At 46.4% G+C, this 27,065-nt stretch overlaps 1 long non-coding RNA gene across 1 annotated transcript; it reads left to right on the plus strand.

The window, feature by feature from the left end:
- The first annotated feature begins 3,834 nt into the window (after positions 1 to 3,834).
- Positions 3,835 to 25,472, plus strand: LOC125947049 (uncharacterized). Its single transcript, XR_007468095.1, has 3 exons — positions 3,835 to 4,164; positions 5,879 to 5,982; positions 25,412 to 25,472. It is a non-coding gene; the product is annotated as an uncharacterized LOC125947049 (long non-coding RNA).
- Positions 25,473 to 27,065: the final 1,593 nt, after the last annotated feature.

The following is a 27,065-nucleotide window of genomic DNA, read 5'->3' on the forward strand; positions in this document are numbered from 1 at the left end:
GAGTTGTACGTGTTGGACTTGGCCAGTCTCCTGCCGTATTGGCTTCGCCATTGCACTGCTACGCCCAAGTGTGCAAGATGAAAGCCTGCTCATGGCGGCCACATTTAGATGGGGTTGAAATACGAAAATGCTCATCTGCGGTACATTGCATGGGTGCACATTAAAGATTCCCAGGTAGTCAAAATTCATATCCGGCGTCCAAGAATATTGTTTGTCTCGGCCACTGACTACATTTGATTTATTTGAAGAGACAATGTTAAGCAGCACTTCTGTAAGATTTTGAGTTATAATGAGGAAGCAAAATAGTTACCCAAGTAACACAGAACGTAGCGTAAACGTTGCCTGATTGTAACAAATGTCAGGCAATGTTAAACAGCCAACCTCAACGTTGAATATACAATGCCAGCTGGACGTTCAAGTGATGTCACAAATAAATGTCACAGCAACGTCCCGACACCCACGTTGTGTCAACGTTGCATGTAAACATCAATTTAACATGTAAATGGTATCAATGTAGCAACGTTACAAAACAGCACGTTCCCAGAACTTTGCCGGATGTCATCAATATTGACATTATTGTGGTGCCAGGCTGCTGTAGTATTTCACATGCATACGTTCATGCAGAAGAACGTAAACTTTATTATCAAATCGATAAGATTTGAGTCCGGCGTATTTTTAGTGGGTCTGGGCACCCGCCGCGGACGCGGTTCCGAGACCTTGTCTCGAAGCGGCTTCCTCGGCTCGCTGGACGGCCCAGAGCTGTACTGTCAGGTACGTTCATGCAACTATAACATATTTTCATTTTCAAATGAACATTCATTTTTATCATACAGTGAGGTACGGAGCTGTATAGTGGTTATGCAGTAATTAATATCTTCTAAGGAACACCATGTTAAATTATGTTTATTATGCTTCTCCACAGATAAGATCTGCTACAAATTACATCAAATGTCAGAAGCATTCACATGGAAAAAATGCAAATTGTTGCAACGGTTCACCTATAGTAGACAAAGTTACGCATAAAAGTATTCCCTTCTTCCACACCAAATGCACAAGACTTTGTGACTGCTTGCACGCCACATGCCCCTAAAAGTGGAAACATTAAGCAGTGGCCATCATGAATAGGCACAAGCCCCATGATACGAGCTTCATAAAAATGACGAACACATCCACACTGCACAGTGGATACACACAGATCATATCTACTCGTTCATATGAAAAACAGTGCATTTTTTTCAGTTCACGCATGGTTTACATCATAGAAACGGCACTAGAGCAAAAGACTATAAGCCGCCAATACGGCTGCAAACCATCGTATACCAGCGCACATTTGTTTCACACACCACACAGGACACATGCACGCTGCAGATATTTTTAGGAGGAATCTTCGTGAGCCGCACGATAAACACAGAAGGTACGGACGACAGGAGCAAAACCCGCGCACATTCAACACACCGACACGAAAGGAAATGCGGACGATACGGGTGTAACCTGCGCCACACGAGCTATCAACCATCGTGGATTTGATCCTTTCCGACTGAAACATTCACAACGCGCACGGAAACATCGAACACTGCACATCTGTACCTCCGATATCGTGTCAACAATTCCTGAGGCTACAATTCATGTTGACGACACCAGAAAGTTATTTAAAACTAAGTGACGGCGTAGGAAAAGTAGGCAACATCGCTGAACGTCATGGATTGGCTTCGAGACAGCTTCGAGACAGACCAAACCATTCAAATCACGCCACAGCGACGGCTTGATAAGGATAACGTAAGCTGATCTCGAAGGCCATGCTTATGCTGGCTGCAGACGGCGGAAGCTATTCGAAAGTAAAATACGTTATAGAATTTCTTTCTACGCTAAACTATAGTGTAAAATATAGATTGTTCTACGGTTATTTTGTCTCGCAACATCTATACGTAGTTGTGTGTAATCTGGCACAAAATTTTAGTATGTGAGTGTACTGGTTAATATTTTTGTCATCACAACACAACAGTCTCACAAGTATGCAGGTGGCGCTATAACAGGGACGTCAGTGGTTTACAGGGTGGTGATGCAGATTATAAAGGACAGACTGCAGGCATGGGTGGAGAGCGAGGAGGTGCTGGGGGAACTACAAAATGGGTTCCGAAAACAAAGAAGGTTAGAAGATAATCTGTTCTCTTTGACGCAGTGTATTGAAATAGCAGAAAAGGAACACAGGCCCCTATGGCTTGCATTTCTGAATATCAAGGGAGCCTATGACAGTGTAATCCAAAAGGATTTGTGGGACATACTGGGCACTCTAGATGTGGAAGATGGAGTAAGAAATCTTTTAAAAGATATCTATAAAGTAACAAGGTGCTTATAAAATGGGAAAACAAGGTATCTGGGCCTATAGAGATACAGCAGGGGCTTAGGCAGGGGTGCCCTCTGTCACCTCTGTTGTTTATGCTGTATTTACAAGGATTAGAGAAAAAATTAGAGAGGAGCGGACTTGGCTTCAACCTTTCCTTTTTCAAGCAAGGAGAATGGATTAAAGAGTCATTACCAGGACTGATGTACGCGGATAACATTGTACTTATGGCTGACAGCAAGGAAGACTTGCAGAGATTAATGGACATCTGAGGTAAAGCGGGAGATAGCTTAGGTTTGAAGTTTAGTAAAGAAAAATCGGCAGTCATGACTTTTAATGATAATCAGGGCAGCGAGCATAGGATACAGGAGGTTACGCTGGAGGTGGTGGATAAGTACAAATATCTTGGAGTGTGGATAAACAATGGGGCTGAGTAACTAACGGAACATGAAAAATATGTGACGGCTAAAGGTAGCAGAAATGTAGCTGTGATGAAAAATAGGGCACTGTGGAATTACAATAGGTACGAAGTGGTGAGAGGGATTTGGAAAGGGGCGATGGTCCCTAGTTTGACTTTCGGCAATGCGGTCCTGTGCATGAGATCAGAGGTTCGAGCAAGGTTGGAAGTTAAGCAGCGAGGGGTAGGTAGACTGGATCTGGGAGCACACGGAAATACACCAAATCAGGGGGTACAGGGTGACATGGGATGGACGTCATAAGAGGGCAGGGAAGCCAGCAGCAAGATAGAATTTGAGGAGCGATTGAGAGAAATGGCAGAAAAGCGGTGGGCAAGGAGAGTTTTCAGTTATTTGCACATAAGGAATGTTGATACAAAATGGAGGAAGCTGACCAGAAAACTGTGAATCAAATATTTGGACTGCAGGAGGGGTGCAAACCAGGAAACAGCGGTTAAGAAAAAGGATAAGGAAACAGAGAGGGGTCTGTGGAAAACGGGGATGCAGACGAAATCATCACTGGGAACATACCGAACTTTCAAGCAAGAAATTGCCAAAAAATATCCATGATAATTCTAGGAGAAGCTCTTTGTTGTTTGAAGCCACGACGGGAGTATTGCGGGCTAAGATGTACCGAGTCAAGTACCAAGGTATAGACACGTTGTGCTGTGCGTGTGGAGAAGAAGAGGAAACGGCTGAACGCCTCATACTTTTCTGTAAAGGGCTTAACCCTACAGTGCAAGGCAACGGGGCTGATTTTTTCAAAGCATTGCGGTTTAGGGAGAGTGAAGGCAAAATAGACTTTAAGCGGGTAGAAATAACCAAACAGAGGTTATCTGATCGGTGGATAAAATCAAGGCAGGGGTGAAATTTCACCCACCACAAAGTACAAAATAGGTTAATAGTCATGGCTAGGTGGCGTATGCCACCGCCCGGTTTAAAGGGTTCAGCGTTATCCATCCATCCATCGATCCATTCATCCATCCATCCATCGTGTTCTGTGATGGCGGTCGTATGTGCGGGGTGCTACGAACATCGCGTTTGCTTGATCGTGTGTTTTTGTGTTTGCTGTTATGAAGTGGGTCGCGGTTAGCGTGCACAGAAGTGCCTGAAGATACCTTGTGTCATGCTGCAAACTCGCCGTATGCGTGGCGCGCCAGGCAAATGTGGCCCAACGATTTTATGCCGTGGAGTGCGGCCTCTTTCTTCCTCGTTGAGAAAAGTTGGGTGGACGTCGCAAAGAAATAATGCGTGTTAGCGCGCCTCAGCTCGTCCACTACGCAGCGGCATGTATGCGGGGAGTAACATCGTCGACGCAGCACCGGCAACTTGGAGAGCGCTTTGCGACCGCGTAGTACCATTCAAAAGGTAAGTAATCGTGCTGGCTAACTACACGCGTGTTGTGTGAGCTTCTCGTGTGTGCATAGCGTGCGCGAGCGTATGAAATAGGAGTCCCGCGACAACAGTGAAACCTGTTGTGATGAGCAGGTTCTTTCGTGTTAATATTTTCTGGCGGTTCTCTGAGGCGGAGCCTCCCAGAACCCAATCGAGGACAAAGCCGTTTGTTGAGAAACACACAAACTTTTAATAATTAAAACTAGAACGAAAAGAAAACTATAAACCAAACACACAAAGATAAAATGAAAACATGTAGCTAGAACGCCTAATGATATCGGGCAAGTTCGGGCAGGAAGCGGGCATGTGCGCGTGCTATAGTCTCGACGCGGAGTAGCGGAGACGAGACGACGAGATGAGCGGTGTTGGTCTCACCAAAGCTCGTGTCGGAACGTCGTAAAGGCTACCAGAGCGTGGCAGCGCTGGCTCGGTGGGAGAAGACAGGCGGCTCGGCAGCACGAGTTGACGGCGGCGGCGTCCTGGCCGGGCAGCTGGTCGTAGAGCTCGGACCCGTAGCCCGACAGCTCTCGTTCTGCCCACGGGCGCAGACGCTCACCGGCCTCGGGCTGCAGTTTACGATCAGGAAGAGTGGCGACTCCCAGGAACGGGTTGGCAGGAGGCCCCGGCCGGGTGAAGTCCTGGTGGCTCGGGTCCGGAACCCGACGGCCGTCTTCAGCTCCCGATCCGGTGGCCGACCTTGTCCTGGTGTCGCTTCTGGAACTCCTCCCCCTACTGCCAGCGCGGCTCCTTTTTCTGCTGCTCTGGTCGACTCGTCGATTTCTCATTGGCTGCTCGAGGCTCCGTGTTCCTCTGTGATTGGATTGGCTTTTTTTCTTTTAATTTCTTTTCTTGCGCCGCGTGTTCACGCGCCGGACGGTCTTCGGCGTCGTCGTTTTCGGCGCGGCGCGGTAGAGCGGCGCGTGCTCTCCTTGTCGTCTGCTTGTTGTTTGAATGTACCGCACCTTGTCGCACACCACAAATATCACCGTCGCGCACCACACATCACACCTGTGCTGATGCTTGCTGAACGCTGGTTGTCAGCACTTAGTTACACAAGTTTGTTGCTTCGATGCGAAATTGAAAATCTTGATAAGCGTTTTGTTCCGATGAGAAATATAACGTTCGAAAATAATCGTGTTCATCATGTGCGTGCTGCGCATGAGTTCCCGCTTTTCTGCTGAAGTTGCATAATAACGACTCATTTGCCTGTTCACCGATTGTTATTGTAATGACGTTTCCTTGCTTATAAATGCCTCGACGTTGCAAATAATCTCTGCTTACGAAGTTTTCGGTTTACGACAGTTTTAGAGAAAAAAAATTAAGCAATCACAGCTTGCTACTAGTCCAACTTATTTTTTAAGACAAGATGTTTTGACATACCTTATACGTAACTAAACATGACAGGGGAAAGTTGCTTAAACTGAGCCATCAAAAAAATGAATTGTTTTGTAAACAAACATTTCTTTGCTATGTGCTGCTGCGTGTCAATAATTTTACTGTGATGAAAGGTTCCCCATTATCAAGACATTCATCAGTCACTTCTTCTTTGTGCTCTGTTGCCACCCTGCAATAATGCAAACATTGTTTTTGTGACTATATTCAGATGCTCCATGCATGTGTAGACAAATTGACAGCTTTATAAAGCTACGTGCCACTGCTATAAGTTAACACAGAACTTATTTTATAGTGGCGAGGCTGTGACCCACAACAGTGCCCACATAACGGAGGAGCCACCAGACCCCTTGGCTATGCCTGCCGTAGTGCAACGTGTAATCTGGATGGTCGGGTCAGGTATGTATGTAGTGTACTTGTTCCAAAAAGTAGCAGCTCGGTATCATTCGTGGATAAGTTAATCGACATTAGTCAACACAGCTTACTAAATAGGCCCAATATTTATGCAACTTGCTGTTTATTTGTGTTCATAGCTGTTATGCACACCTTGTCGTGTTCTATATAAAAGTAGACCTAACATGTCCTGATGTTAAGTATTTTTTCTTGCATCAATCGCTTGGCTGCAAGTTACATTTTAATTTTGCTTAGTACACACTCTATTTATCGCTTTTTATTTTGGTTTTCTTGTTTTGAAACTGTTTCCTATGCTGTAGGGTTTCATTTCCGAATTCTTAGTGTTTACACTACACTCTTGTGGAGCTTCTGTGCATATAAGAATTCAAAGTGTAATGGGCCAAATATGTCATAGGTGTAAGCACATAGTGTGCTTACCATTGTTTAACATTCGTATTCACGATTATTTCTGTCTTGTTCCAAGAATAACTGCCACTGGCAAATACACATTTGATGAGCTTAAACTTCTTGAAATGATACATTAAGGCCAGTATTCACTGTGCTGCAGTTACTACAGTTCTGAAGTGTTTTCTAGTAAGCTTGCTTTTTTCTCCAATTTTTTTATATTCTTGGCAAGCTATCCCCATTCATGCAAGTAGGCATTGTAGCAATTGCGAGTCTGTGTCCAGTTACATTATTTTTCTTTTTTTTTCAATACATAGCTAACTGGTAGGTAGTTCATTGTATTGATGCTCTATTATTAAAAAAGCACACTATTTCGCACATGTCTGCTTGCTCTTGCTATGTTTGCTGGTTATTTCAATGCTGCTCGTCAAATGAATTTGATTTCAACTACACCATACAGAACATTCTGATTGGCTTTAGTGTAATTTTAATAGTGACAATCAGCCAACAAGCCCTAATTCTACAGCTGTCAAGAAGTATTTCTAATACTTTGGGTCCCTTTCCATATTTTCTGTTTCATCCTGTGTATTTGGTCAGCACAGTTGGCAGTCGGTGTATTCATTCTGCTTGGCGCTGCTCAGGTCAGAATATGTTCAACCTGCAAGTCCAAATTATGATATGTGTAAGACTTCGTTTACTGGGTGGATGAATTGAAAGCATTATATTGCCACCAGGTCACGAGCTGCGGCGAGCGCGAGCCAGTATTCGGGCAAGGAGAGAAGAAGAAGAGGTTTTTCGTTTTGTTGGGGTCAGCCATCTTCCTGTCTAGTGCTCGTCTCTGCTGGTGCAGTACTCCTTGCTCTGAAGGCCTTCTCCTGCACGTGACAAACTGGTGGAGGTGCTGGGTAGTCCCAGCAAATGTCCTAGACGCCTCCTGGTAGCCCCGTGCCTACAGTGACAACACCTGTTCACCGGGCGAGCCGAAGAGTCCGAGGATTGCCCCCTGAGCTTGGACCTCTTCCCGAGACTACGTCAGCGACGCACCAAAGCGGTATGGAAGGCACTACTACTGCTGCTCACTATACGCTACAGAAAGTGCCAAAAGTCTTCCATGGTTCCATCCTTGAGGACGTCGAAGACTGGTTGGCTCAGTTCGAACGCGTCGCTGATTTCAATGGGTGGACCGATACGAACAAGCTGAAGAATGTGTACTTTAGCCTGGAGGATGGCGCTCGCACCTGGTACGATAACCGCGAACCCTTCTCGTCGTGGAGCGACTTTTGTCGTCATCTGCGGGCAAGTTACGCCAATGCTGATCGCTGTGAACGCGCCGAGCGGGCCATTCAGTCGCGCATCCAAATGCCCAACGAAAGTGTGATGATGTACGTTGAAGACATGACGCGCCTCTTTCGTTGAGCTGACCCGGACATGGCAGAAGATAAGAAACTCCGCCACTTAATGCGAGGGGTTAAGGAGCAGCTTTTCGCTGGCCTTGTTCGGAGTCCCCCGACGACTGTGGCCGAGTTCTTAACGGAAGCCACGACAATGGAAAAATGCTTCAGCAGCGGTCAGCAGTTTACGACCGGCAAATCAGCGTCGCGTCATCGATTGATCAGATTGGAGCTGCCGGAGGTAGCATCAACATCGACTCCCTCTGCGACCTCATCCGATCAGCGGTACGCGACGAGCTGCAAAGAATCCACTGCCCGCCTCAACCTACTGCGGGATCCATATCCAGCCTCATCAGGAACGCGGTGCAGCATGCTCTGCAAGTCCCGCTTGCCAGGGAGGTCACACCACCTGTGCCGACGGAGCTTCGGCGCGCATCATACGCGGAAGCTGCGAGCCGGTATATTCCTGCTTCTCCGCGCTTCGTGCGCCCCACGCCTCACGATACACTTCCATCAGTCCAACCGATCCAGCACTTGGAGAACCGCCAACCGCTACAAAGAAAATTGGACGTCTGGCGCACACCGGACAGGCGACCGCTGTGCTATCACTGTGGCGAAGCCGGACATGTATACCGTGAATGCCCGTATCGCCGCCTCGGACTTCATGGTTTTGCCGTCGACTCTCCAAGGCCAAGATTCGGCGAAAGACCGAGAGCCATTGAGGAATACCTGTCTCAACAGCGCATGCCACTGCCCTTGCGACGGCAGTCACGGTCACCGTCGCCGAGACGATTTTCCCCCAATTCCCGGAGCTCCCCAGTGGCGGCGCAGGGGCGTTCGCCAAGCCCTAGACGGGAAAACTAAAGACAGCGACCTTCGGGGGCGAGGCCGCTGATAATCGACGCGAGCAAGGCCTCCCAGCGACGCGACCAGGTACCGGCAGTGATTCGACGACAACAACTGAACTCGGAAGCCGACTGTCTTTGGATATACCTGTGGTGCTCGACGGTCACCATGAAGTCAGTGCGTTATTGGACACAGGGGCTGATTACTCGATCGTGAGCCGAAAACTAGCGACACACCTTAAGAAAGTAGTTGCGCCTTGGTACGGAACACAAATTCGTACTGCCGGCGGACATGTAGTAACCCCACTTGGTATATGCACACTCCGAGTTAGCATTCGTGGACGTACGTTTCTCTCCAGTTGCCTTGTACTTCGCGAATGTTCCCGAGACATCATCCTGGGAATCGACTTTCTACGGGAATATGGCGCTATCATCGACCTGCGGGAGCGCACCGTGACCTTCTCGACAGAGAGAGCAGCAGACAAAACCGACGACAGCCATCTCAGCACGTTTCGCGTTTATGCCGACAACGTCTCGTTACCCCCGCGTTCGAGTGTCCTCGTTGATGTCGTGTGTGACAAGTTACGTGACGGTGAGGCAGTCGCTGATGGCAACATGTCGCTCTTGCTCACACTAGGTCTCTGCGCCGCTCGCAGCCTCGTCACGCTTCGTGACTCCCGTTCTACGCTGCTTGTGACGAATTTTAGTAATGAGTACCGTCACCTTTTTCGTCGCACCGCCATCGCTCTCGCCTACCCCATAACGGAGATTGCTGAATGTTTTACGTCTGTATCACTGGACAATGCTCTCAAATCGACACCAGGGGCTGCGACGGCATCACTAGGCAAAGTAGACATTAATTCGACTCTACTGGAGGAATAACAAATAGCGCTGCGTGAATTGCTGCTTCAATTCCAAGAATGTTTCGCCTCGTCCTCTAAGGTGCGTCAGACGCCCATCACGAAAAACCGAATCATTACGTATACCGACGTCTCGCCCATAAAACAACAGCCTTACCGAGTTTCGGCCAAAGAACGGGACGCGATACATACGCAAGTCGAAGAGATGCTTCAGGACGATGTTATACAGCCTTCCAAAAGTCCCTGGTCATCGCCGGTCGTCCTCGTGAAGAAGGACGGAACGCTACGTTTCTGCGTTGACTACAGGCGGCTAAACAGCGTGACTAAAAAAGACGTCTATCCACTACCCCGCATCGATGATTCACTCGACAGACTGCGACGCGCCAAGTAATTTTCATCTATAGATTTGAAAAGCGGATACTGGCACATTGAAGTTGATGAACGAGATCGCGAGAAAACTGCCTTTGTTACACCGGATGGCCTGTATGAATTCAAAGTGCTCCCTTTCGGCTTGTGTTCTGCACCTGCGACATTCCAAATAATGATGGACACTGTTCTCACCGGTTTGAAGTGGCATACTTGCCTCGTTTATCTTGACGACGTCGTCGTATTTTCGGCGACCTTTGAGGAACACCTGAATCGTCTGAAGACTGTGCTGGACGCTCTCCGCGCCGCCAACCTCACACTGAAGCCAGAGAAATACTACTTCGGTTATAAAGAACTTAAGTTTCTCGGCCATGTTGTGAGCGCGGATGGCGTTCGGCCTGACCCTGGCAAGACCACCGCCGTAGCCTCGTTTCCTGTTCCCCGTGACAAGAAAGCGGTCCGTCGCTTTCTGGGGCTCTGCGCATACTATCGCCGCTTCATCGCCAATTTTTCTAGGATTGACGAACCTCTGACTCGCCTCACACGAGAAGATGTACCATTTGTGTGGAATGAAGAGCAAGACGCGGCTTTCACCGAGCTGCGGGAGCGTTTGCAGACACCACCACTTCTTGCTCACTTTGACGAGGACGCTGATACTGAAGTCCATACTGACGCCAGCAACGTGGGTCTTGGCGCCATCCTGGTCCAACACCAAGAGGGCACAGAGCGCGTGATAGCTTACTCCAGCCATACTCTTTCACGCGCAGAAGCAAACTTTTCCACCTCAGAGAAAGAGTGCCTTGCAGTGGTATGGGCGACCATGAAGTTTCGGCCTTACCTCTACGGTCGCCCCTTCAAAGTAGTGACCGACCACCATTCATTGTGCTGGTTGACCAATATACGAGACCCCGCTGGGCGACTCGCACGATGGGGCCTTCGTCTGCAAGAATTCGATCTGACCATCGTATACAGATCAGGCCGCAAGCACGAAGATGCGGATTCGTTGTCGCGTGCACCCAACGATGTTTGTGATCCGGCCGCTGAGGATGACAGCGGATTCCTTGGGGCCCTTACCGCAGCGTACTTGATTGCACGACAGCGCGAGGATGCCGAAATCCGCGCAATAATCGAAAACCTCGAAGGACGCAACTCTCCCATACCTCGACGCCTTTCTCGCAGTCTCTCGTGCTTCTGCCTTCGAAGTGGTGTCCTGTATAAGAAAAACCCGAACAGCAACGGCAAACCCTACCTTCTCGTCATACCTGCTGACATGCGTGACGACATTCTTCTTGCCTGCCATGACGAGCCCACATCTGGTCACTTAGGCTCCTCACGAACTCTCGCCAGAGTTCGACAGGCGTACTACTGGCCCAAACTTTCTACATCTGTAAAGCGCTACGTCAAGAGTTGTCGTGAATGTCAACGCCGCAAATCCCCGCCACTGAAGCCCGCGGGGCTGCTGCAACCGATCGCAGCACCCAGGGCACCATTCGATCAAATAGGAATGGATTTACTCGGCGCTTTTCAACTATCATCAGCCGGGAACAAGTGGATCGTAGTCGCCACAGACTACTTAACCAGATACGCCGAGACAAGGGCTCTACAACGCGCTACGGCTGCCGATGTTGCCCAGTTCTTTATAGACCAGATCGTTCTTCGACATGGAGCCCCGTCGTACGTGATAACTGACAGAGGCACAGCTTTCACAGCCCAGCTGATTGAGGACGTATTCAAGCTAAGCTACACGAGCCATCGCAAGACCACTGCATATCATCCGCAGACCAACGGGTTGACGGAACGATTGAACAAAACCATCGCCGACATGTTATCCATGTACGCCGATGTACAACACAAGACGTGGGATCAGGTTCTACCGTACGTAACATTTGCGTACAACTCTGCCATCCAGCAGACAACGCGATTCACGCCGTTTCGTCTTGTCTATGGACGTGAGGTTCAGACCATGCTGGATGCGATGCTTCCACACGATTACGACGCGTTGCTCACCCCTGACGCTGAGCAATTTACGCACTACGCCGAAGAAGCTCGCCAATTGGCACGCCTACAGATCACGCAACAGCAGAGCATAGATGCACGCCGCTACAATCTTCGCCATCGCCAAGTGGAATACCACCCGGGCGATCAAGTTTGGGTGTGGACGCCGGTGCGCCGCCAGGGGTTGTGAGAGAAACTGCTCAGTCGCTACTTTGGACCCTACAAAGTGCTGCGTCGCGTTAGTGACGTGAACTACGAGGTTCTCCCGGATAGTGCCATATCGTCCCAGCGTCGAAGGCACCACTCGGAGATTGTGCACGTTGTACGACTCAAACCTTAATTCGCGCGATAGTGTGACAGCTTCTCAACTTTATGCCGTACTTTATTTTTCTCTCCCTCACCCCCCACTTGTGCATACTTTATGTTCCTTCCCTCTCTTTTCCTTTCCCTCTACCTACGTCGACTAGCGCTAGCATCGGGACGATGCCCGTTTTTTTTTCACAGGGGGAAAATGCCACCAGGTCACGAGCTGTGGCGAGCGCGAGCCAGTATTCGAGCAAGGAGAGAAGAAGAGGTTTTTCGTTTTGTTGGGGTCAGCCATCTTCCTGGCTAGTGCTCGTCTCTGCCGGTGCAGTACTTCTTGCTCTGAAGGCCTTCTCCTGCACGTGACAATATCTAATTCTAAGAGCATTTTTGTCAAAAAATACCAGTGCCTAGAACAAGCATCATATGCACTGCAACTCTTATAGTTTTAAGTTAGGTAGGCAAGTATCTATATGTGTGTATACTTGTGCATAAACTTTCTGCATATTGGCTAGTGTTTCAGCTACACGTAACAGCCTATGTTGTCACTACTCTCAAGTCAAATTTATGGTTGATGCGCCGCTTGTTTTTGTTGTGCACTTACACTTCTGTGGTGTCTTAAGCACTGTAGATGCCTGACAGCTGAAGTATTGCAGCAGTAGACAGTTTTAGTTTAGCGTACGCTATGTCATTGCGTACCCTATAAAATAGCGGGTCATCATTGCGAATGTGCAGAACGCTATCCGACCGATAGCATATGCACGCTATTTCTCAGATTTAGCATTACCATCTGTGCGTGGTTTGTGTGGTTTACGTTAAACATGGCTGCAGTCCCTGCTGCCCGCTTCGAATTGAATTTGGCGTGGCTTTTGCAGAATTCGCTTTGTTCGTAGCAAATGGCTGCGTAAACGGCTTTCGCTTACCCTCAGGCCGCTTCGACAACAATGTAATATGGTTAACCTTGTGGGGTTTTCGAGATCGCTTTTCGTTTCGAACGACACGAAGCCTAACGAGGGAAACCTTCGAGATATGTAAGCGCCACCTGTCAGTGAAGTCGAGAGATAGGTGCGACGATGGCATATGGCCTCTGAGATCGGAAGATCTCGCAGGCCAACTAAAACTGTAATAAACGTGTGCTGTTTAGCGTACGCTGTACTATAGCGTATAGCGTACGCTATTAGTTGCATATGCTATACTAAAACTGTCTAGTGTCGAAGGTAACTGGCACTTACCATTGCTACAGTATGCCAACAGATACCTATCACCGTATTTGTGCATTTTCTGAGAACCAGCCGTGTTTGCTAGGTGAAATTTGTAGTGTACTTATGAGTTTGCCGGTCAGTTCATGTTACTTTTCAGGATAGAATTTACATGGGGAGGAAAAGAGTACCATACAACATGACTGCTGCTAACTGACCATTTATTTTGATGGAAGGATTAAAAATAGCAACACTGGATGTGTGCTTATATTGTGCACAATTCCTTTCAGAGGGAAGGCGTAATTTGTAATATAAAGGCATAAAATCACAATAAATGGTATTTGTGTAAAAGGAAAGTAAATATGCGCAGACTGACTTCAATCACTTGTCATCTAGAAAGGACGCCTTTTATTTCATGAATTGATCATAGGGTCTGGCTCGCCTGTCTTGTTTATATGGTATGCCTCACTGATCTCTCGTGTCAATTTTTCATCGTAGGTGAACACAGATGATCTTAATCCAGCCTGAAGTCCTATCGCGGCAATGCACGGCCAAACTGCACGAGCATGCTGGTCTTTTGAGTGAAATATGGGAATTTATTTGGCACATTTAGTTACCGGCCAGTCTGCTCTGTGTACATTTGACCAGGTGTGAAAGGAATACGGTACATTGCCTCTCATACACACTAGACAAATTTGGTGGTATCTTTAACCAAGCAAACCTCCCTTGCCTGCTTGCCTTTCTCAATTCACTTGTGGACTGTCGTGCACATCCTGCCTACTTTATTTTTCGCTGGAAATGTGCGTGCATAGCAGTCCACATGAGAATTGAGCCTTGCTGAGTTAAAGATGCAACCAAATTTGTCTTGTGTTCGTCAGGGGTAGCATAGTCTGTTCCTTTGATCATGTATATATTTCGTCAAATGTACATGGGGTCTGGCTGGTGCCTCAACATGTGCCCAGGAGAGCACCATAATTAACTCAAGGGAGAAATATGTTCGTGCCACTTGACGATGCACTGACACAACTGGTGCTGCGCGCCAGATTTCGATTGTTCATCTATGGCAACCAATTGACCATCAAAATCAGTGACGAATACCACATTAAGGAAATAGGACATGTGTCAGTTGTAGAGATACAAGCTGTATTTTGGCTATCACTAATTGCTGAGAGGGTGATTAGAGACAGTTACTAGGAGAGCTCTTCATCTGGTTGGCTGGCCAAACTGTACCTGTTTCTGCACTGCAAAAAGCTGAAAGACTCTACTTGGGCTCACTGAAACTGCTCTTTAAAATAAATTTGAAACAGGGTAAGCTATATAATTTTGTGTGCAGCCCCTACACTAATGCCACTGGACTTACCTGCCATTTCCAGTTACATTTATCGCACGGTTAGACATACTTTTTGCTACCAGCACTTATTGACATAAAACCGATGGCCTATTGCACAAGCAATAAAAGCACATCAAAATGCTTGGAGTGAGGTCAAATTTAGGTTCATGTACACAAAGCAAATTAATTGATTTAATGAGAAAGTTGTGCAGACTTGGTGGGAATAGAACCTGGAGTGTGAAAGGTGCACGCTTCCCTTATGCCACGGCAGCTCTTTTGTTCCGGCTGACTTAAGGTGTGCCTAGTGCGTGTCACACTGTGCACGTCACATTGCAGCCATTTGGTTGACTAAAGGTGCTTTCACGTTTCCACACGTAAGCAGTCTTGATGATTGTTAGAGTTTATTGGCGCAAGGGCCAGATGTGGCCAAAGAGCGCCAAGGCGATGATAATGGCTTGTCAGTGGTATGAACAGTGAATCATAAGGTGTGAATAAAACAGATGTGGCATGGCTGTAAAGGGGCCTAAAATAGTGACTGTAAAGTGTGTAAAATCTATAGGTATTAAGAATATGGCAACAAGTAATGAAGTGTGCTATCGACACGAGAGATGCATTGTGAAAGAATGATGGTATGCTAAAATATGTCAGAGGCGAAAGTTCTCAAAAAGCACTTCTGCCTTAGCAGAGCCCTTGAGTGCAAGGGCGTGGAAGCATGTGCTATATATGCTGAACTACTATCACAGCAGCATCCTCTAGAGAGAGGAGGCGCTACGAAATGATTGGACTATTAACATGCAGGACCACATCGTTCAGGAAGCCTAGGACAGCATTAGTGCTAAAAAGCGGCTCTTCACCAAGAAACATAGCAGGATGGAGAAGAACACAATGGCGGTATGCTAGAGGAAAATGTTTCTTTCTCTCTCTTTCGGCTTCCCGACACTCCAGCAGGACGTGGAGGACGGTCAGCCTCTCTCCACATCTACCACAGGTTGGTGGTTCATCACCAGTCAGCAAAAAACTGTGGGTGCCGTACGTGTGTCCTATTCTGAGACGACAGAATAGGACGTCAATTCGTCGTGTTTTCGTTACGGTGGGCCAGAAACCTAGCCTTGGTTTAATCAGGTGAAGCTTATTATCTGTTTCAGCGTCCCACAAGCGTTGCCAGTGGCTTCGCAGTTTCTTTCGCAAGAAAGGTTTCAAATCTGTTACAGGGACAGCAGCTGTAGGATTAATAGCGTTCGATGTTATTGATGTGGCCATTTGGTCGGCAAGAACATTACCCTCAACGTCTCTATGCCCAGACACCCAGCATATTATGATTTGTTGTTTAGATGCATCAGCAGAGCAGATCAGTGAGTAGAGGTTGATAATTACAGGGTGTTTATGTTTTTGCGGCATCATTAACGCTTTAATAACGCTTAAAGAGTCGGTAAATATTACAGCCTTTTGAAGTTTCAATCTATCAATGTGTTTCACTGCCGATAGCACTGCATAGGCTTCGGCCGTAAAGATACTTGCTTGGGGATAAAGTAGATCGGATTCCGAGAAGGACGGACCCACTGCCGCATAGGAAACGCCAGCATGTCACTTTGATGCATCTGTGTAAAATTCAGAGCAAGAGTACTTCGACTTTAGTTCTAAAAAGTGCATTTGAATGTGTGCATCTGGCGCGTGTTTTGTGACTTCAATAAACAATGTGTCACATTCAACCAGCAGCCACTGCCACGGCGGTAGCAGCTTCGCTGGAGGCATTACGCAATGTTAAAGTAGTGAAGCACCCATTTCTTCACTGAGCTTTCTCACGCGTAGCGAAAAGGACTGCTTCGCTGTTGGCCGATTAATAAATAGTGTGGCACATGTGGTATCGTTTATGGTAAAATAGGTAGGATGTGTATGGTTTGAATTTCTTTTGAGGAAATATGTAAAACTGGCATAAGTCCTCTGAAGGTAGAGCGACCACACGTTTGCTTCCACATACAGGCTTTGTACGGGGCTTGTCCTGAAGGCTCCAGTCGCGAGGCGGATTCCTAAATGGTGAACAGGATCCACCATCTTTAAAGCACTGGGTGCAGCAGACTGATAGACTATCGAGCCGTAGTCAAGTCGTGAGCCGAAAAGGCACCTATACAAGTTTAAAATGCATTTCCTGTCACTGCCCCAAGTTGTACGCGACAGCAGCTTCAATACGTTCATTGTTTTCATGCACTTAACCTTCAAGTATTTGATGTGCGGAACAAATGTGAGTTTAGAGTCCAGTATGTTGCCGAGAAACTTGTGCTCTTTGCTTACAGGTAATGTGGTACCAGAGAGCTCAATAGAAGGGTCTGGTACTATTCCTCTCTTATTAGTGAAAAGGACGCATGTGATTTTTTGTGGGCTCAACCTAAAACCGTTTTCATCAGCCCATTTAGCCACTTTATTTAAGCCATGCTGGACATGTCGTTCGCAGACAGCAAAGTTGCACGATTTAAAACCAATCTGGACATCATCTACATATACAGAGTAGAACATCGTTCGTGGAATAGCCGTGCGTAGAGAGTTCATTTTAACAATAAACAGTGTGCAGCTAAGCACACCGCCTTGCGGGACAACAGTTTCCTGGGTGAAAGACCTCGACAATGCCCGGCCCACCCGTACACGAAAGGTACGGTTAGAAAGGTAGCTTTCCATAGTACTCAACATATTGCCGCGCACACCCATAGTGGATAGGTCTTGGATAATACCGAAGCGCCATGTGGTGTCATACGCTTTCTCTAAGTCAAGAAATACAGATAGAAAAAACTGTTTGTGTATGAAGGCATCCCTTATAATCCCCTCAATACGGACAAGGTGGTCTGTAGTCGACCTACCTTCTCGGAAGCCACACTGGTACGGATCTAGTATTCCGTTGCTTTCTAGGAGATAGACAAGGCGCCGGTTAATCATCTTTTCGAAGAGCTTACACAGACAGCTTGTCAAGGCAATGGGTCTGTAACTACTAGGCAAGGACGGGTCATTGCCTTGTTTAAGTATAGGGATTATTATAGCTTCTTTCCAAGAAGATGGAATGTACCCAGCAGCCCACATGACATTAAAAAGAGAGAGGAGGGTCTTTTGTGTTTCAGGGTGTAGGTGCTTGATCATTTCATACATGATACGGTCAGCACCTGGCGCTGAGGTGTTGCAACAAGCGAGAGCAGTTTTAAATTCAGCCAAACTAAACGGGCGGTTGTAATCTTCATTTCGAGCACATTTCCGATTAACGGGCTGTCGCTCTGCACGTTCTTTGAACCTCATGAATGTTTCTGTGTAATGAAATGCACTGGATACAAATTCAAAGTGTTCGCCCAGACAATCTGCCTGATCTTCCAGGCTATCTCCTTGGGTACTTACTAAGGGCACAGGGTTCGACTCCCGGCCTTTCAATTTATTCACCCTATGCGATACTTTCGCCTCATCTGTGTAAGAGTTTATGCCAGAGAGTATACCTCTCCCAACTCTCTCTTTTTGCACGTCGACGGGTTCTTCTGCCTTGTGACTTAACCTGCTTGAAATTAATGAGGTTTTCGGTGGTTGGAGAGTTGCGAAGCAATCCCCAAGCTTTGTTTTGGTTTTTGCGTGCTTTCCTACATTCATCGTTCCACCATGGGATGCGGCGCTTCTTGGTCAATCCGTTAGTTTGCGTAATAGATCTCGTAGCAGCGTCAATAATAAAGCATGTTAGATAAGCCACAGCATCGTCTACATTAAAATCAGCAATGTCATCGCCACATAAACATGTAAGCTCTCGGAACAGTTGCCAGTTGGCCGAGTCCACGTTCCATCGAGGAAAACTTGGCAAGCATCCATCTTGTTTTGTTGAGTTTAACATAATAGGGAAGTGGTCGCTCCCTAAGTGGTTCTTGAGAACAGACCACTCCAGGTACGGTATTAGTGTACTCGATACTATACTTAAGTCAATGGATGAGTATGTGTTATGTGTAACGCTGAAATACGTTGGCTCCTTCTGGTTAAGTATAGCTGTACCTGAAGAAAACAGAAAGTTTTCAATTAGGCGCCCTCTCGCATCGCAACGAGAGTCTCCCTACAAAGTGTTAAGTGCATTTAAATCTCCGACCACTATATATGGCGGCGGAAGTTCATCTATGTAATTTTGAAACTGTGTCTTGGAAAGTTGATAGCAAGGGGGGATGTAAATCGAACTAACCGTGACTAGTTTACCAAACAGTACTGCTCGGGCAGCAACTGCTTAAAGGGAAGCTCGGAGGTTTAATTGTTGACAGGCAACACCTTTATCGACAATTATAGCGGCACCGCCCGACGAGGCGGTAGCGTCGTGACTGTCTTTGCGAAAAACGGCGTATTGCCTTAAAAAGTTGGTGTTTCCTGATTTCAGATGCGTCTCTTGGACACACAGCACCCTCGGACTATATTTATGAAGGAGCTCTTTAACGTCATCGAGGTTATGGAGAAGTCCCCTAACGTTCCATTGCAATATTTGCGTGTCCATATTGAGAAAGAGGTTTGTGCTGTGTGTGAAGGGACTGTAAATTAGCTTACAGAGCCCTTGTCGGGCCCTGTGATGCGGGGTTTTTCTTTTTTGGAGCGATCGCGAGATTCGCGGAGCTCCTTAGGCGCTGGCGGCGCCGTCTGACCGGTTGTTGTGTCCATCGGCTCTTGCGAGGCGCTGGACACGCGCTCTTGCGAGTGCGGTGTTTGACGTGAGGGCCTCGCCTCGATGGACGAGACCTTTGAGGCCACGAGCCCGGAGGTCGATGGCCCCTTCTTGTGAGATGACGGAGCAGTGGTAGCCGCAACCGCCGAGGGGGCGGATGGCGTCACCGCCGGCTCACTACATGTGAGCCGGACAGCAGCCGAAAGACCGTTGTGACGCTGCCCCCTGACGCGCCACATCGCCAAAGCTGGTTTTAGACAGGTAGGTCACCCGCCTTCGTGCCTCTTTAAATGAAATATTCTCTTTCACTTTTATAGTTACAATTTCCTTTTCTTTTCTCCAGGACGGGCAGGACCGCGAGTATGCGGTGTGCTCCCCATCACAGTTCACACAGTGGACAGAGTTTTCACAGGATTCAGATGTGTGTTCCAAGGCACTACATTTAGCACATGTCAGTCGGCCTCGGCAGTTCTGCGAGCTGTGGCCGAATCTTTGGCACTTGAAGCATCGGAGCGGGTTTGGCACGTATGGCCTGACACGTAGTTTGACGTATCCGGCCTCAATGGTCTCGGGTAGAACACTTGAACCAAAAGTAAGAATTATGTGTTTTGTCTGAATCTCCTTACCATCGCGCCTCATCTTGATTCGTTTTACAGCGAAAACATTTTGTTCCTTAAATCCTTCCAGAAGTTCATCTTCGGTGAGCTCCAACATGTCGTCATCAGAAATAACACCACGGGTGGTGTTCATGGTGCGGTGCGGGGTCACAGTCACAGGAAGATTACCAAACGACACTAGATTCTGCAGTTTATCATGTTGTTTCTTATCGCGGAGTTCCAGAAGGAGATCACCGCTGGCCATCTTCGTCGCCTTGTAACCTGATCCTATAGTCTCTGTCAGAGTCTTTGCAACAATAAAGGGTGAGATCACTCTCACGGACTTGTCAGTTTTCTCGCTATGTACCACGTGGTATCGTGGAAAGTTCTCAATTTGTCGGCCAAGAAATTGGAATATTTCTTCGGTGCGCCCCCGTTTCGGGCGGCGATCAGCAAGTGCAGGAAAGGAGCTATCCATATATGTGTGATGAGTTTCGGCGGAGGCGCCAGCCACCCACCATGGAGCCCAACAAGGGGACGCTGCAGAAACTGGAAAAGGCAGGTCCTGCAAACGCCAGCTGTACGCCACTACTATAACCAAATATGGAGTATCCAAGGTTGGCTACCCACACAAGGTTAACCCTAGCTGCCTGGGAAAACGGAAGTAAAAGGGAAGTGAAAAGAAGACAGCATAGATTGAAAGTGAGAGAGAAAGACGAAGATTTAAGAGGAGGACAGGAAAAGGCAACTGCCGATTTCCCCTGGGTGGGTCAGCCCAGGGGTGCCGTCTATATGAAGCAGAGGCCGAAGAGGTGTGTTGCCTCCGCCGGGGGGCCTTAAAGGTCCGACACCCGGCATCAGCTCAACCTCCAGGATCCCCCTTTCCCCAGACACGGCTAAGCCACGCACGGCTACACGCGGGAGGGTCCAACCCTCATGTGCTCGGGTATGTGGTGGCGCAACTCAACAAACGCCTGCTGACGCAGACGCCCCTGCGGGGTAAGCAGTCTTAATGTGTCTCTGCCATCTCTTATTGCAGGTACACCTAGGAAATGTATACATTGGCAACGATAACTGGGGCCTGCTCCAGTGCCATAGCCGAGACTCCCTGTTCTGCAAAGAACTGGCATAACTGATGTGGGGAGCCCTGGCGCTCGACGCAGGAGCATCACAGGGGCTCCTTGTCGGTGCTTGAAGGAGGGCAATGCTGTTGAGAAGCCGACATTGAGCCCCGATAAATTGGAAGCTGTGGGTAGTAACAGGGTCCTTCAATACTTTTCTCCTGGTAGTAAGTATCATTCACATTCTTTCAAGTTTGTTTTTGTAATGTTTGTGACAATACATGTATTGCACCGAAATGATTAACTTTTCAGATGCATTTCATGCATATCTTTCGAAATGTGGTGCCCCTGAGGAGAAAAAATTGTCTTCTCATGCTTGATTTTGGCCGAGCGGTTGAATCGAGTGACAAAGTTTTTCACGTTTAGGTAGCCCAAGAAACACTATCGTATTTAAAAAGAAACAAAAGCAGAATTAACAAACCAGCTTATTTGTGGCTACTCATCAGTTGCATTTCTTTGTTTAAAAGTGCCTGCGAAGTGGCGATAACCTACTTATCAGGTCCAGAATTTTGGATTAACACCGCTTCCAAAAGCTCGCGTTCTAATTTGGTTTTTTCACGGCCAGAACTTCCGTATTCGGGTCATCTGCGGATAGCAACGACCACTTTTGCAGGGTAGAGCAATATTCAACCCTTCTCCCGATTTGCAACACCTGTAGCATTGTGGTAGCCGGTTGTTCAGGCACTGGCCAGTCTGTCCCAAATAAAGATGACCACAGTGGCGCATGGGTCACACTTATGCAAGTGTTTTGATGTACAACAGATCCTTTCCTGACTACCCGTGATGCGTTTGCACAGTTGTGCCAACTTGCATGACGCAGAGAACACAAGATCCACTTCATGCTTCCCTGCGACTTTCCTTAAGTTGTGCGAAACCTTGTGCACATATGGCACAACCGGGAATAAACACCTCTTCTGCGGGGTACCTACTACCTTTACTGATGGCTCTTTGCTCAGCTGTTTAAGCAGGGTTTCTGCAACGGCATGAAGGAGCAGATATGGGGAACCGGCCTGCTGTAATGCTCTTGCTGCAGGAAATTTTTTCCAAAAAACGTTCACAGTTGACAGTAACGCTTGTCCCGTCCGTCTCGCCTCACTCTGTCCCGTCTTTCGCGCTTCACCACACTCAAATATGCATCACGAACGGGTCCAAAATTCCATTCTTCTGACTACAATTGCTATTTTTGAGGTGAACAAATGAAAAATACACAATTCTGTAATCTCAAAAAGACCATAAAAAGTATTTCATCTTTGCACTTCTGGTCTACACACGCTAGTTGCATGTAGCTGCCTCTGCTGAGTGTGGCCTCCAAGATCTGATAGCATTGTGAAGGTTGATTAATGTATACGTAGCACTGTCAATGCAACTGAGTGTGTTGATGCGCAGTAACAGGTACAGTCGCCTCTGCGAATAGACGTTCGCAGGACCCCAAGAGTTGGTTGAATAATCCGAAAGATGAAAAAACAATGGCAGAATAAAAGGAGGTATTTCAGATCACCCGAGGTGGTGTGTAATGTTTTCCTGCTTGCTCTTGAAGCACAACTCAGCCGACAAGCATCAACATGCGCCAACATGTTAAACACTGCCTCTGTGTTAAACTGTAAGGAAAATTTAAGTTGTGGGTATTTTGAAAAATAAAATTAAAGTAAAGGCAAAGTAAAACACCTTCACACCAAGGGAAGCAGTAGAGCTGTTTCTTGAATTTCTTGTTCTTCAGACCTTAGCTGCCGCTGCTCGCATGAGGTGACACTGTAGAGGCTGAATTCACCAAAGCGACATGCTTATGCATTCGAATAAGTGTGTTTTGTTCCATAGCAATATGTGGTTTCTTGTTTGGACATTGCGGTGCATTCGAAAGTAAAAAGTCAAATTAACCGAGGTCAAGTTACTGAGAGTTGACTGTATATATGTGTCATTTTTCGTTGTATTGTTGTGAATGTAGCAGGTATAAAACTGCCTTTTGCTGTTCTTTTTTCGCTAAGGCGCGCCCCAGCTATGCTCTGATAAAATACGGGCTTGCGAAGTGGCATCTTTTCAAGAAAAGCTTACGCCATAACATCTTGTACTGCTATAGTGAGGAACCACAGAACTAGATCATGGAACTCTACAACGCTGAGGACTTGCCGAACTAAGATGCAATTGTTACAACACCAGTTACCTGCTCGACATGCCACTCAGGCACTTGACGGATGACAAAACATATATTTTGGGAGTTTAGCAGGCTATAAAGACATTGTGTAGACATATCTGAAGCAGAACATTAGGACTTAAAAAAAAGGACAATACCCAATAACAGCCCACGCGGCACTACAGTCCTTCCCTACAGTCGAAACTACAGTCCATGTCTACAGTGTACTTCGGCAGTACAGTCTACACGACACTTCACTCCTTGTCAGTCGTACTCTTTTCGTCCCATCCTAGCGCTGTTTGTTCCCGTCCTAATGATGTACCAACCAGCCCAGACCAGCACACTTCGTCTGGGACTTCATACACGAAGCATGGATGGACCATTTTTGTGATTTCTCCCTTTCTCCGCTATTTAAACCATTCCCTTTATAGTCTTTCAAGCCAATAGTTTCTACGCACTTACACATTTATTGGTGAATTGCAGTGCAGATGTAGGCAACGACAGAAGTCAGGACGAAAGACATGCGGCAACTCTAACAAAAAGCTTTATTTTTGCTAACCCATGTTTATAGCCATCAGTCACTGCATTTGACATGCGCAATTCGCACCCTTAGGAAGAAAGTGGGCTCTTTGTCTGACAAGTGTACAGAAGGTATGCTGATACACACAGAGCCAAGTCGCAAAATCTTTTCAGCCTCAATTATTTCACGTGTTGATCACCGCTTCTGCTGGAAACAGTACACTGAGCAAACGATGGTTCACAGTCACACGAACTGCAATGGCATTCAAGCCTACCATCACGCACATTTTTCTTGACATTGTATGAGTGTTCTCTCAGCCGGTGATTGATGCAGCATCCCATTTGTCCTATATACTGTTTACCACAAGAGGGATACAATAAACCACGTTGCTAACACAGGTGAGAAATGGAATTTGGTGTTTTTGTTGCATACGTGTGGCGTGCTGTGACACTGCCTTTGATTACACAACTTTAGAATAATATGCAATTTTCTTGATATTGTGAGAGCTTATGAATGTAGGGTATGACGGCCAGTTTTATGTCTGTCAGATGCAGTGACCACATGACCTCTACCTGAAAAGCGCATGCGCCGAGTGGTTGCCATGTGATCACTCCATCTGACAGACTTAAAGTGGCTGTCATACCATACATTCATAAGCTGTCTCACAGTATCGTGAAAACTGCAGATCATTCCAAAGTTAAAGTTGTCTTACTTGCACCTCAGAAGCTTATAAAGTTGTGTAATCAAGGAAATGTTTCAGAGCAGCACACAAGTGCAACAAAAAGCACAAAAATCTGTTCGTAGCAACATGAATTAATGTGCCCCTCTGTCTTGTGGTGAACAGTACATAGGCCAAACAGGACGCTGTATCAATGACCAGCTGAGAGAACACTCATACAATGTCATGAAAAACGTGATGACAGTTGGCTTGCATGTCGTTGCAGTTCGTGTGCCTGTGAACCATTGTTTCCTCGGTGTACTGTTGTCAGCAGAAGCGGTGATCAACTAACACGTGAAATTATTGAAGCTGAAAAGATTGCGCGACTTGGCTCTGTGTGTGTCAGCATCTGTACACTTATAAGACACAGAGTTGACCTTCGTAAGGGTGTGAATTACGCTTGTGCAATGTGATGAGTGGCGGCTATAAACATGGGTAGCGAAAAATAAAGCTTTTTGTTGAAAGTTAGCATACGTCTAGTGTCTCGCCTTTTCTGTCGTCAATATCTGTGCTGCAATTCACCAATATGTTCTACCAACAAGTCAAATTTATCACTCACTCATTGGAACTTTCTTTCATCACGAATGAAATGTGGGTTTGGTACCGTGGTAGAGCATTCACATCATTTGTTAATTTTTTGTTTTCTTCCAAGACAACTGGATGTAACAACCAGCCGTGGCATTGCAAGGAAGCTTTGTGTTAAAGGAATATATTGATACTGACGTCTTAACTGCTTAGCGCAATAAAGGAAGTTGTGGGTATTGTTTATTGTGCTTTCCTTGCTCTTGTGTCCAAACTTATGGCTATAATGGTTAGGTTTTACTGAAATTTGCTTTTGATGTTTTGCATTATTCTCCTGTGTAGAGTCACTATTGTTTGTTTCACAGTTATGCGAAGCTTAAGTTGTTTGTAAGCATTTTTATAGCCTGTTTTCACAGTAAACATGGCTTACTTCAGTGTTTCAGATGGCACTTTATAGTTAGATGTAATTGATGTCTCTGCAGGTTACCGCATTATTGACTTGGAAACCAGTGAGGTCTGGATGCAAGTGAAGCTACCAAGGGAGGCATGTGTGCATCACTTGTGCTGCTGGCCATCCTCTGCAAAAGTGATGGCTGGCTGTCAGTGCTTTGATGACTTTCTGTTACTCTACGCCTTGGGCTGTGTTGACTACTACACACTTGCTGCCATGTCTGCAAGCTTAGGCAAAAAGACCGGCTGGATGCTTGGCAGGAGATAGTATCCAACTGCAGTGGTACTGTATTGTGTTGTACATTACAAAGTGAAGGAGGACAGTATTTGTGCTGTTATTAAGAAGTATAAATTAGGTTTTGCCATTGAAATAAGGGAACTCGACAAAAAGCAAAAAATTTCGAAGTCTGACCTGCATGGGAAGGCAAAATATATTCTGTTGTAGTTGTAGCTGTTAGTAGAGTCTTAATATCCGATAGAAGACCTTGATGTTTAATAGAAAATATATTCAAGTGTGTTATCAGTGTGTTATCAGTTTTGAAGTTACTGTTATATAAGTGTCATTTGTTTGCCAGGATGATGTAAGCAGACGGTAAATAACCAGGTTATACATTATAACCAGGTTTGTCTATGGCATTCACTATTATTTAAGGTGGACCAATGCATATTCATGGGTGCATATTCAAGCACCACATATTCCTCCTGCACAAGCAATTCCCACATACTAGCGTTTGTTCTTAGCAGCTGATGTTGGCTATTATGCAATTTCTTGAAAGCACATGCAGCTACCAACACATGATTTTTAGAGCAGTAAGTCGGAAGCAAAGAAACTGATTTTTTCTGTGGTCTAAGCTTAAATGATATGTTTAAGGAAAATGAAAATTTGTGGAATATATTTACTTTCCTGCTGTGAGAACCTTTATACAAGAACCTCTGCACATTGGACGTGCATGCTGCTTCTCTTGCTGTTATAGCCAAAATGAAAAATCGTTCTTATGAACCACTTTGCAGCTTTGCATTATGCACTTTTACTTGCAGTTAGCATCTATATGCTGTGCTATGGACAACTGCAAGACAAATCAGGCAAACCACCATGTGAAACACTAAAGATTCCGGCTTAGGGCGAGTTGGTACTATATATAGTGCAAGACAGATCAGCTGCCCGTACCGCAGTGCTGTCAGCATTACACGGCTGACAGCACCGCAAACCCTTAAATTTATATTTGTTTGACAGATAATGCATTCTAGTAGTTTTCATGTCGAATATGCATGAAAATGTAAACAAGAACTGGTGAAAAACAGCATTCTTTTGCGTATATAGTGCATCTTACCACAAGGTAAGGTACACAGATATCTTGGTAAGATACACAAGATATATACGTAAAAAAATGCGGTTTTTCACCAATTCTCGTTTCACATTTTCATGCATATGCAACACGAAAACTACTAGAGTAAATTATCTGTCAAGCAAATATAAATTTAAGGGTTTGCGGCACTGTCAGCCGTGTCATGCTGACAGCACTGCTGTTATGTATGTCTACAAATATTATGCGATGTCAGTTGAGTGTTGCTTGAACGTCACATACGTACGTTGCCTGAAAGCTCAAGTGACAAAAGGTAACATCCAAATTACGCTGTAAGGAAGTTCTGTTAATGTTATGTTAACGTCGTGAATGTGCTGATTAA

Source organism: Dermacentor silvarum, chromosome 7, assembly GCF_013339745.2.
Source record: "Dermacentor silvarum isolate Dsil-2018 chromosome 7, BIME_Dsil_1.4, whole genome shotgun sequence".
In the NCBI taxonomy this organism is placed as follows: Eukaryota; Metazoa; Arthropoda; class Arachnida; order Ixodida; family Ixodidae; genus Dermacentor; species Dermacentor silvarum.